Source organism: Crocodylus siamensis, chromosome 4 (genome assembly GCF_052110815.1).
Source record: "Crocodylus siamensis isolate JL-2025a chromosome 4, ASM5211081v1, whole genome shotgun sequence".
Taxonomy (NCBI): Eukaryota; Metazoa; Chordata; order Crocodylia; family Crocodylidae; genus Crocodylus; species Crocodylus siamensis.
Window position 1 is genome coordinate 177,400,813 of NC_143398.1, and position 13,654 is coordinate 177,414,466.

Below are 13,654 nucleotides of genomic sequence, written 5' to 3' on the forward strand. Positions count from 1 at the left end.
AGGGGTCTCTCTTGGGCCTGGTGCTGTTCATGTTTATTAATGATTTCCATGCTGGCATAGAAAGCTTCCTGAGCTAGTTTGTGGAGAACGTGAAATGGGGAAGGATTTTGAATGCACTAGAGGATGGGAGTACAATTCAGAAGGATATTGGTAACTTTAGAGCTGCTTTCCAGTTAAATGGAATGAAATTCAGTACAGACAAATGCAAGGTACTGTGTCTCAGGAGAAATAATCAAAAACACAAATCTGAAATGGGTGATACCTGAGTGGATGGCAGCACTGTGGAGAAGGATCGTGAAGTCTTGGTGGATCATAGACTCAGTATGAATCTTCAGGGTGATGCAGTCATACAAAAGGCAAATGTGGTTTTGGGATGTATCAATGGGAGCATTAGGTGGAAGAGGTGGGTGGTAAAAGTGGTCATCTACTTGGTATTGTTTAGGCCTTATCTGTATAGTGTGAGATTCTGGGTTTCACATTTTAAAAAGTATGTGGAGAGGGTCCAGAGTCAGGAGGCAGGATAATAAAGGGCTTGAAAAGCAAGTCATATGAGGAGCGGCAGAAGGAGCTTGACATGTTCAACTTGTGGAAAAGGCATTTAAGATGGAACACGGTAGCAGTCTTCAAACACTTGAGGAAAAAGAGGGAAAGCACTTTTTCTCTCTTGCTGCAGACAGGAGGAGCTAGACCAATAGCTTGAAATTACAGCAGGTAAGCTTAGGTTGGATATTAAGAAAAACTTTTTCACTCTTAGAATAGTGAGGCAGTGGACTGCCCAGGAAAGTAGTGGACTTGCCGTCACTGGTGTTGTTCAAAAAGAGGTTGGACAGCCAGTGGTTGAGAATGATCTAGACATAGCTATGCTTATATTCTGGTATGGGTGTTTCCCATGCTTCTGGTCTTTTCTGGTTGCGTCCACTCCCACTTTCTGCTACATGTGTCCGGTTGTTTATAAGCCTTCCTCAGAGGCATTGGGTGTTGGCTACAGCCCAGCCAAGACTAGGGATTTTGACTAGGGTGTACTGAAGTTCCTGCTAGGGAGGGCTGTGTAAAACAGCACCGTTTTGTTTCGACTTTTGTTTCACTGTTTCGAAGGGACAGTGCTTTGTTTCATTATTTTGTTCAATTTCAAAGCACTGTTCCATTTTGTTTCACCAAAACTGTTTCACTGTCTCGACGCGTTTAGATGTTTTGCCCATAGGCTATAAAGGGGAATCATGAAAATGCCTATAACTTTGTTATTTCTTGCCTGATTTGGATGAAAATTGCAGGGATGGTACCCCCTTCTGAGAGCATGACAAGTTTCAAGGAGATAGGTGCAGAGGTTTCTGGGAAACTGCACCTCAAACTGTTCAAAGCAGAACTCGTGACACTTGCCAGTAGTGGCAGTCTCCTGTCATCTGCCATGCAGATCCGGGGGTCTGCATCCCTGGGAGGGCTGTGGGGCTGTGCCAGACTCCTCCCAGGGGTGTGGGCCCCCAGATCTGCACACTGAATGACAGGAGGCTGCCACTGCTGCCTGGGGCCAGTGGCAGCAGCAATTTTCCTGGCGCTGGGTGCAGGCTGCACCCAGCACCAGTCCCAGACAATAGCAGCAGCCTCCTTTCATCCAGTGCGCAAATCCAGGGGTCCGCACCACCGGAAAGAGTCTGGCACAGTCCCGCAGCCCTCCTGGGGGTGTAGGCACCCAGATCTGCATGCCAGACAACAGAAGGCTGCCGCTGCCAGTTGGGACTGGCGCTGGGCACAGCCTGTGTTGAGCAATGGAAAGACTGGTGCTGCTGGCCCCAGCAGCAACAGCATGCTGTCGTCCAGCGCATAGATCTAGGGGCCCAAACCCATGGGAGGTCTGCAGGGCTGTGCCAGACTCCTCCTGGGGGGTGTGGGCCCCCAGGTCTGCACCTGGGATAAGAGCGTTCTGTTGCTGCCAGCTGGGGCCAGCGCTAGCACCAGTTTTCCTGGCGCTTGGCATTGTAATTGTCAGCTTCTAGTAGACCATCAACCAGGACCATCCCAAATGGAAGAAGAATCTGCTGCAGCGATCTCAGTACTTTGAAACCTCATGACAACAACAGGAGATGGGAAAAGATGGAGTGGCAGAAACGGTGTGTCACGCATAAAAAATTCATCTCCACCCCACATGGAAACACATGTCTGAGCTGCAGTAGAGTCTATTGATCCTGGATAGGCCTCAACAGCCATCTTTGGACACACAGATAAGGTAATCAAGGAAGACAATCCCTTGACTGTGAGGGATTGCCGAAGAGAAGAGAGACAGCTTCATACGTGCCTGAAACTGAGTTCCTGAAAGGCAGAGGCTACTTCCCCCTCAGAGTTTGGCAAGCCTGTTGAATCTGAAGCAACAATGCACAGATACATGTTTATGGTTTTTTGAAACACTGAAAGTAGCATCATCAAAATGCACAATAAATGAAAACTTCCAAAATAAGGAAAGCAAAGTATTTTTTTTATAACCAGGGTCCCCTTTGGGCTCCTTTTCCAGACTGGCTCCTAGTCTGTTCAGAAGCTCTGTCAAAAAAGTTTACAGCCTTCAATTAGCACTAGACAATGTAGCAGTTTTGTTTAGATAATTATTGTGCGCCCATCATCTTTGGCTAAATCTGTAATACAAAGTTTTGCTCTGTACCTATATTGACTAGGACTGCATAAAACTGATACAGCCCTAAGCTGACATAGCCATGCCAACAAAACCTTCAGCATGGATGTAATTAAGCTGACAGTGCAGTGCTTTTTGTTAGCTTAATTTACGGTATGTCTTTCAAGGACATGTATACACTAGCAGAAAGGCTCCTTCCACTGCCATATGCTGTGTCCACACAATGGGATGCTGCCAACAAAACCAGATCAGTGTATTTATAGAGACAAATCCTTTGAAAGAGCATTTCAAACCATATTTTTAGGAATTATTCTAAGTATTAGGTCAATAGTAGTGTTCAAACTTTACTATAGCTATACTCCTTTATAGTATTAATATTTAACAAAGTATAAAAGGTACACAATAAGGATGAAGAACAGTTTGAAAGACTTAGTATAATTAAGAATATAAAAGAGGTGTAAAAGTCATTGTCAAAAGTGGCTTAGGTAGGCATCACATGCACTGTTTAGCCGTTCCACAGATTTTAGGTTAACAGTTGAAGTCCTCTTGAGAGAACTGCATATGATAAGCAACCATTGAGTAGATGTGAGGTCCTCAAGTACATTCCAGATCCATAGAGGAATATGTCTTTTGCTGTCTCTTTGAAACAACACACCACAATTTGGCTAAGATAAACCTAAAAAACCTGCAGTTCACATACCCACATTTGCTAAAGCTTAACAGCTTAAGTCTCCAGAGGTATCATCTTCACTGACCATGCTGAAACTTCTCTTTTTAGTGCCGACAGGACTGCATAAATGTCTTTCCTACAAAGCTATGTTATTGCTCCACCTTCTCAACTCCTCCACAAGACAAGCCTATGTGTGGATGTAATTGTGGTGACAGGAATTGGCATCAAAATAAACACCTTTTCCTTTTAAAAAGCAAACTCAGGGTACATTTAGATTGACCTAACTGGGTCCAGTCCATCCAAGTGCTGAACTGTATATACGTTTGAGGGAACTAAATCCAGCAAAAAATGGCTGGATCAATAAAACCTAGAACATCTGTATGTGTATGAAGCACAGCCCCAGGGCTGGGAAAGCATAACTTAACTTAACATAACTAAACCCAGTCCCAGGTATGTGCTTTTTCTACCCCCACCCCCCAACCCTGGCCAGGCTATTTTTGGCCCCCCATCCCCACCCCACTGTACCCCTGGATGAACAGTGTCTCTGTGGACCCATCAACCCCCCACTGCAGCCTCCCTAGATGTTGCCTCCGCCTCCCCCCACCCCAGCTTACTTTGATCAGGTTCCTGGTGTGGCTCCTAGCACTGGTTAATATGTGCACAAGCCACATTCGATCTATAATTATATGGTTTAAAGTAAGATGCATGATCAATAGATTGGGCACAGTGAACACATGCACATACCCTTAAAGAACATAGTAAAGTCATTAAGGTTATCAAGACAGGTCCTCAAGACAAAAATATCAAAAAACAAGTATTAAAACTACTGGCAAAGATTTTTATTTATCAGATCTATATGCATTAAAATGCTGTATATGCATTAAAATACAAATCTGTGTATACATTAAAATACAACCTTTTTCAGGAAATGCCTTGGTACTTGTTCATGTCTTTTTTCAAGCTTATTTTTATCAATTTGAATTCAATGTTGAGATCCAAAAATGGTGTTTCAAGGTTAAGGACAAATGAGGTTTTATCCCATCACTATAGCAGATACCAGTTTTTCTTTTTAATGAGCACATGATTTCAAAGAAACAAAAAAAACCCATGAAACTGTCTATGAAATGAAAATGGCCATGAAGAACAAGCATACTGAAGTAGGACTTTGTATTTTCAAATCTACCTTGTGCATGAAAGTAATGTAATTTAAATATTAGCAAGATGCAAGTACATCCTCCTTCAAAGAGAAGACATACAACTCATAGTAAGAATTAAAGATAGGGACAATTGACAACAGTGTCAGAACACTGACTTATCTAAGCTTAGTGAAAGCTGGCAGATGACAAGAAAAATGAGCTAAGACGACACATGGAGCAAATGAAGAAAAAACAAAATATTGAATAGCTGCTCTTTGAGTATCACCCATCTAATGCACTGAATAAGGCACGGGTCCTATGAGGAGGGTGAGAAATAGTATGCATGTGCCAGATCACTTTCTATGGAAAAAAGAGGATAGTCAAAAGAAGAATGTGGAGAGACAGAGGTCAACATTTAATATCATTGGCAGAAGCAGCAAATAAGGCAGGAAATGGTGTTACAGAAAGTACTAAGGAAGCCTCTGTTCTTGTTCTGCAGGATACTAAGTTTGATATTGTGTCTACTCCATAGTTGACAGTTCAAAGGGAGTGGGCACACTGATTACCTGTTCTGTGCCTCTGTATCTTTCTCTCTATCCATCTGTTCTTATCAGTTCACAGTGTGAATGGAAATGGGAAGTGAAGAAACGGAACTACTTATTCACCAAAGATAGAATTCCAAGTAAAAACTAAGTGGAAAACAATGTGCATGGAGAAGGAATAGAAAATTTGATATCCTGGGACTTGACATTATTAGAACCTGGAATAAGAGTTTGCATGACTGGAAAACTAACGTAACTCATTAGATCCTATTTGGGAAGAATTGAGTGGGTAAAAGATTGGGTGCCACTCTACATTTTAAAAGGTATTGTTACCACTTTTAGGGTTCTCAATACTGAGAACTTCAAGATCTCACCAGCACATGGATAAAGATACTAACAAAGCTCAGGAGCGGTGATCTGTAACAGACTACCAAATCAAACCAAAGATCAGGAAGACCTGCCCATAATGTGTTCCCATAACCATCATCATGGGAACATCCATCTAGGAGACAGTTGCTGCAGATCACATGCAACCTGTAGCAAAACATCTGAGGCATATCCAGCCTAGCGTGGACATTTGGTTCCCTGGGGACAAGTAGTGCTGCCGCTACTTGTCCCCAGGGAATGTCTGTGACATGCATGCTTTGGCGAGCAGGAAGTTACCCCAGGTGGGGTGGAGGAAGCTGGGGCCAATGCTGGGCTGGTCCCAGCAGCCTTACCTGGGGCTCTGGGGGCCTCCCGGGCTGCAGCAGTAGTGATCCTGCCGCATGGAGCCTGGCTGGCAGCTGAAGAGTAGATCCGGGCAGCCTGGCTCCACTTTTGTGTGGAGTGCACTGTCTGTGCGTGTGCTGCTCCACCTTTTTTTTTCCTGTGGGTTTTTTTGACCCTTGGACACCCAGGGGTCAACAAAACCTACAGAAAAAATGCAGAGCAGTGGACACACAGGCAATGCGCCCTTGCAGCATAGAGAACATCTAAATGTGCGATACGTGGTGCTGCAGATGTGTTCGCGGCACCACATATCTCATAGTTGCGCTAGCCTGGATGTGGCATAGGTGCTTATAACTTTTAGACAACCATTTTCTAGTAGAAGTAGTATTCCACCCAGAATCAGGTGACTATTTTGGACTACAATTATTTCTCCAAATATGAACTAAATATTAAACTAGAAATTGGTGGTGATCCCAGGACCAGTGGTCATAGCTTGATCATATTCTTTATTTGAAACAAGGAATAGTACCAACTACTCACAAAAACATTTGATGTTTCAAGATGCTAGTTCTCTCCAGAGCTGAAGGAAGTTGTGAGTAAAATGAGTAGGAGGTGGATGGACAAATGAGAAGAATTATAAGTAGCTTAAGAAGAGAGTATTAGATAGTGAAAAAAGCCAAAATTATGGAAATTAAACTTTGACTAAAAGTCCCTTCTAGCTAAAAGTGAAGGCAGGTATGAGAAGAGAAAAAAACATAACACTACAGAGAAAAAGAAGAAATAAATCTTGTTTACACTGCATAACTTTTACTTTATATGGTGCATGAAGGACAGCTGGAGACACTAGGAAAAATTGCATCACTGGCAAAGCTAAGGAGAGAAAATAACACTGAGTATATCACAAAGTGAAACCTACAAATGGTATAGGTCTCTTACTGGATGGAGAGGGTACGACTGGCAGTGATGTACAATAACTGTTTCTTTTCTGTATTTGAAAAGCATTCAGGTGATATAGCCATGTCACATAAGAAAGATCACAAACTGCTTTCCAGTCAAGTAATAACTAAGCATATCAAGCAATGACTGATGTGGATAAGGTTTAAGTCAACAGACCTGGATACCTTCCGTACACAAGTCCTAGAGGCATAGGCCAAGAGAAATCTCTGACTCACGGCTGTTAGTTTATAATGAGTCTTGGACTATCAGGGAACTTCCAGAAGAATGCTAATGCTGGGTTAATATTCAAAAAACGGGAAATAAGAGTCTGAAAATGAAGGACAGTTAATCTGGCAAACTTCAGCAAGATAAAATATAACATTGATACAGGATTCAACAAACGAGAAATAAGAGGCCAATCAATGTGGTTTTACTAAAAACTAGGACTTGTCAAAGCCTATTTCATTCTGATATAGTCTTGCTGATGAAGAGAAATACATAGTTATATATAGATTTTTAAGGCATTTGACTTAGCTCTGAATGACACTTTATTAAAGAGTTAGTACTATACAACAGTGAAAGTTTGAATGGATTAAGAGCTGGCTGACAGATCTCAAAAGTTCAAAGGGAAATTATCATTTCATGGGGATTCCCTAAGCAGCCCAAGATCTGACCTGCTTCAATGTTTCTGTTAGTGAACTGGAAGTAAATATAAAACTATGTCCAATATTTGCTTATGGCAAAAACTGATTGCATGATAACTGGTGAGGCAGGGCTGTCTTAAAGAATAATCTGGTAAACTGGGCCAATTCAAACAAATTACGTGTCAGTAGAGCCAGATGCAAACATACACATCTAGAAACAAAAAATATAGGTCAGTTCCATAGAATGGGAGGACTGACAACAACTCTGGGCAGAATGTAGGGGTCACAAGAGACAGAGAACTTAACTGGATTTTTTTCATGTAATACAGCAGTTGAAATGACTAATCCTATCCTTGGATATATAAATAGAATATAAAAGTAAGACTAGGAGGGTGATTTTTGCTTCTGTATAGGCATTGGTTTGAGCAATACTAAAATGCTGCAACCAGGTATTCTACCTATTTTTAAATGAAAATTTTAACAAAAATTGAGAAGGTGCAGAGAAGAGCTACCAAATAGGTATAAGAGCTATAGAAAGTGTCACACAGAAAGAGAGAAAGATACCAGGAGCTCTGCCTGTTTAGATTAGCACCTAAAAGAATGGTCAAGAGGTGACTTGATTGCAGTGTAGTATGTATCTTCAAAGAGAAAATACTGGTATCTTAAGGGTTCTGTTTTGGAGGGGAAAGAATGAAGAATATTAAGAATGAAATCAATGAAAAAGTATTTCCTAAGTGGTAGATTCTATAGTTCTTCAGTCCTTCAGAACAAAAAGTTGAATGAAAGAAGGTATGCTTTAGTCAAACACATAATTTGGTAAGAGAGAGGAGTAAGTGGATGAAGATTTATGGACTACTATATAGGACTGAGAACATGAATGAGACATGCCCCTGGGGCCTACAGGGGCACGGCGACTGCCCGCAGGCAGTGGCAGTGGGGTGTGATGGTGACAAGTGGGGAGCTCCCACAGGCAGCCGTGGCAGTGTCGGCAGCAGAAGGGGGTGTGGCAAGCACCGACTGGTGGCTGGTGACCATCGGCAGATGCTGCCAGGAGGGAGGTGGTGGTGAGCAGTGACCACCCACCGGTGGCAATTTTCGCAGGGGGTGCACTGCCAATCTCAGAGAGTGCAAGTACACCTGCGTGCACCCCCTACACACCACCAATGACGGAGCAAATAAACCTTCTGCACCTTGTTCTGTGAGCTCCATTCAGCCTGTGCTGTGTTCTTTCCCCGGCCTGTCCTGCAGCTTCATAACCAGCTTCTACAGAGCCAAGCTTCATATCATAAGAGGTTAGTTCACCGTCAACTTGATTTCTGGTATCCTCTCACCCTGCCCAATAGAATTACATGTATTCTACCACAGACTGGCACCTACAGCTAGAAAGAGTCCCAAAACAGACATTAAGGAAACTCTAGTTCACCAGAGCACCCCAAGGGATGACAAGGTCCTGCAAGACAGTTTTAGGCTGAACATAAGGAAAAACTTCTTTACCGTTCGAGCCCTCAAGGCCTAGAATAGACTCCCCCAGGTGCAAGCACCTCCTCCATACACTTTTTCATGAAACATTTGGATGCTTATCTTGCTGGGATCCTTTGACCCTAGCTGACTTCCTGTCCCTTAAGCTGGGGGCTGGACCCAATGATCTTGCGTGGTCTCTTCCAGCCCTAATGTCTATGAGATATCTATGAAATCTACAAGGAACAGGGATTTCCAGTTATTAAACTAGTTAATTTTTGGCCTCTTAACTGGTCCCATCCCAGGGGAGACATACTTTACAACTGGCAAAATAAAATAATTTGCAAAAAATGACTAGTTACAAGTAACAGCAAGACAATACTAAAAAGTAGGGTTGTGCAAAGCTTCGGTCCTAGATTCAATTTGGTGGAGATTTGGCCTGATTCAGTGGCCAAATCTCCAAATCCAAATTGAATCAGGAGACCCTTTAATCTCCCTGAATTGAATTGGAACCCTCCAAATCAATTTGGAGAGATCAGAAAGATTTGGAAAGATGCAGTGATTTGGATATATAGACACAGCTTTAAATGTTTTTTCTACATACCTCATGGTACCAGGCAGCTTGTGAATGCTGAGATACTGGGGCAGATGGAGCGTCCCACAGGAGCACAGGGGGGTCCCCAGCGCACTCAGCAGCAGACCTGGAAGTGGACCAGAAGTAGTTCTGGTGCACTTCCAGGTCCACCGGGGAGCGCGCTGGGGGCTCTCTTGCACCCACCGGCACAGCAACTGATGCCTCCTGGGTCTGGGGGGCACCCGGGGTCCCCCTGCAGCCAATCACCAAGCAGGGTGGATGCGAGGGGGTCCCCAGCATGTTCAGTCTTCCAGTCCACTTCCAGGTTCACCACTGAGCATGTGCCCCCCCCAGCACTCCTGTGGGACACTCCATCCACTCCACCATCACAGAGTTCACAAATCACACCCGGTACCTCAAGGTATGTAGAAAAACATTTAAAGCTGTTTTTATGTCCAATTCGTTGATTCTCTGACTCAGCATCGATTCTTCAGATTCAGATTTGGCCGAATTGAATTGGGGACAGCGATCCGAATCAACTTATTGAATCACTGTCCCTGATTTGAATCCAAATCGAATACAGCCCATTCTGCACACCCCTACTAAAAATGAAGGAGCCACAGAACAGTCAACCATCTGTGCTTAGTTTCAAATATGCAGCCTGTCAAAGTCTGTGATTAATATTATAGGGACAGCTCTCTTGTCAGCTGCCTTGTATGCTCCACAGGCTGCCTGTGGCACTAAGAATAGATGCCTCTAGCGGTTCAAAAGCTTGCAGGAGACTTCAACTTTGTTTTAATTTTTATGCCATAAGTGTTATCACTTGAAAATATGGGAAACGATAAAGGATCTTTTACAACCATTTTGTAAATTCCCTTCTATATGCTTTAACAAATAAGCCAAAAATTCCTCTTGTCCAGGTCTTACATGGAATAACAGCAAGACTGAAAGGACTATATTAACAGATAGGACCCAGAGAAACAAATTGCTTATAGATGGCAGAGAAGATGCAACAAAAATGAAAATCTGTAACACAGGAATTTCTGACTTGAGCTGCAGCATTCTCCCTCTCCAGAGCTAATTCAGAGCATTCAGCAGAACAGCTTAAATAGAAGTCGAAAGTGCCAGACTGTTCCTTGGAAGTGTTTGTTGTACCAGTGGTAAAGCACCATGGCATTTTCTTTGTGCTGTTCCAAACATCATTCTCAAATGTACCAGGAATACAGCTTTCCACATTTATCGGCATAGTTTTCAGTCTTGGGTTAAATGGCTTGACACAGGTCATACAAGAAGCCAGCAAGAGTTTGGATGAGAAGCCAGCTACACACTTTGCTAACTCATTTCTAATGTATCATTAGGAATTGCATGCCAAAGAGAAAATGGCAAGATTTTTTTTGAATTAGTAATTAGGTAGCATCCGCATAACTTAACAAATAACTGGAAGTCATGAAACTTTTGTTAACAAGAAAAGTCTAATGTCACTGGACATTCTAAATCTAGCCAGCTGTAGCCCAGAATCTTCATTTCTTTTAGGTGTTTCCCCCCGCTCTGTATCACTGTCATTGCTATCAAACGTCTAAACTCCAGTCACCAAACAATTTTCCTGGGCACAACAAATAATGTGGGAATGTCAATGTTCCAAAGACCTTCCATGTTTTAACCTCACTAAACCTCTTTGTGGTTTCTGATACTGGAAAAAATTAAAGCACTGCAACACACTAGATGAGAAACTTCACTATTGACAAGCTATCATCCATTGTATCACATAGGGCCCTCTAGAAAGAATGCAAGATAATCCAGAGAAACTATCACCAGATAACTGGAACGGCAGGTATTCTCCTAAAATCTCGAAGTGATAACAGGAACTGACAGACCCAGACATCTCAAAATAGAAAGATGATCTTTTATCCAGCTGCAGAAAGGATATTGATGCAATCTTTTTTCTTCAGATGCACCATTTTTCAACAGAAGCTTATAAGGTCAAGGATAATCACCAAAGAAATGTATTGCTACACCTTTCTTGAAAAAGGTTAGGAACTGATCTGTAATTGAGACAGATCTCTGTTTAAGAAGCCTTTTCTTCAAAGAAATAGTTTCCGCTTGTTAGGCAGGAAGGGATCAACAATTTCCACTGGTATTGGTTAATGTGTCTACAACAGGAGCTGAAAACATAAGCCTCCTTTCTATTTGCCAAATTTAATTTCTGAATCATGTTAAGATAATTGCAAGCAGCACAGGAGGCTTGTAACATAAAGTTTTTATTTTAGACATATAAAGGTTGATGTTTAAACAATCTATAGAGTTGGAATAAGACTAGCTTTTCAATTTTTATTTTTCATCACATACAAGCAAGTCTAAATTCTTCTTGGATTATTTCAAGATGCCCAAAATCCAGCTCATCTTAAAGTGCCCTACCTTGCATACAGATTCTGCAGAACATAGATTTTTTTTAGGTTAATGAAATGTTAACCTCTGTTTGTAAATAAAGCTTTTGAAATGCAGTCCAAGTCTATATTGTCTTCAACACTGCTTCACTGAAGACAAGGAACAACCAGCCCATTTTGCTTTTTTTTTTTTTTTGGCTACTAGTAAAACTTTCCTACATGTAAAATTAAACAAATATTGTACTTGCTAAAAGATGTTTAACTAAGTAATACCATTCAAATAAATGTGACATACAATCAGGATTTGGCAATGTTTTAATTTGGGTTTTTTTAAAGGAAAAATGTACAATTCAGTTTCAAGCATAATTACTTGACAGTTTTGTTCTCAAATTTATGTTGCCTTAGACTGGTGATTCTCAACTTTGTTAGATGCAAGGCACCCTTTGATAGATTCAAGGCACCTCTGAGAAAATGTCAGCTCTTAGTTTTCACTCTTTTTGACAATAGAAAAATTAAATAGAGTTTTTTCTTCTGCAAAGAACTCAGCAAGACTGCAACAGTACAGAATGTTTATAACACTACATATTCCTTGCGAAAACTCTGGGTTTATCATGTTAATCATGTTTGCACACCTTACAGTGCTAACATTGTGTGGCACCCTGCAGCACTGTTGAAAGGATCTCAAGGCACCATGCAGAGTGCTGCAGCACTACAGTTGAGAAAAGCTACCTAAAACATCATGACTCAGGTTTTATTTAATAGACTAGAATCAGATTTTGTACACTAAATATAAACAAGAGCTCCAACATATGAAGGCAATTAGCTTTCATGGACACAAGACCATCTTGACAGTGCTGCTGACTTATGTCCAGAGATGTTAGCATTTGTTAGCACTGTGATAGAGTTTATTCTATTGGCATAGATAGGGACGCACCCTGCTTTCAGTAACTGAAATTGAAACTACTATTCCTGAAAGTGACTCACTGGGAGTTCCAGATGTTTTTAAGAGTAATCAAAACTGTAAAACTGGTCAAAAAATAGCATTAAGAACCAGTAGAAAAGAAACATACCATAGTCTTTATCAAAAAGACAATCTTCCCCAGCCTCCACAAACAACACCGTGTAATTTTGGACACTATAATGTGAAATAATCAAGCAGAAAAATAAATATGTGGTATCCTGAGTTTCATGTATTATCCTGAGAGCCTCCGGGTTAAGTTGACAATACACAAAAACAAGTCAGTATCTGCAGAGGTAGTTATACCATGGTACTAATGCTTGAGGAAATCAGAAAATTAATACAGTAATTACAGGAACTTGTGGTTATATATAATGGTTCCCTTGCAGATGTTTAGACATGATCCTGGCTCTGATCACATGGGAAATTCTAGGAAGAATTTTGCAGGGTGAATTCTATTTTCTTACTTACCCTTCCAAAGTTTTTTGAAGCAGAAGAGCCCAATTTCCTGAACTGGGATCTATACATGGTGTTCAACCCTACAAGAAGCAAACAGCAACCTGCGTCCCAACCCCCCACCCCATAAGACATAATGTATTTCCTCAAATAGAAGAAGAGGTTTTTTTCCCTCCAATTGGCATGGGGGAGGGGAAGCTCCTTGTCTTACATCCGTGTACAAGACAACATAATTAAATCCATTGGCTATCATTAAACTGCTGCCAAAAGCTGCATGTGTTCAGTAATGGAAACCATTTACGAAGTTAATTAAATGCAGCCAACACAGAGCCTTCTGGGGGCGGGGAGGGCTTAAAAATAAAAGCCAGACAGGTCCTCCCTCCACAGGGAACTGGCATCAGGCCTGGAGGCACTGCAATAGCAGGCCAGCACTGGAAGGACCAGAACCAGCCCTGACACCCTCCCCTTCATGCCAAAAATGCTTGATCTTAGCCAAAAAGCCAAGAAGCTCATGGAAACCTACCACAATAACAGGTTAGGGCAACCCAGCTGAATAAGATAAATGGTA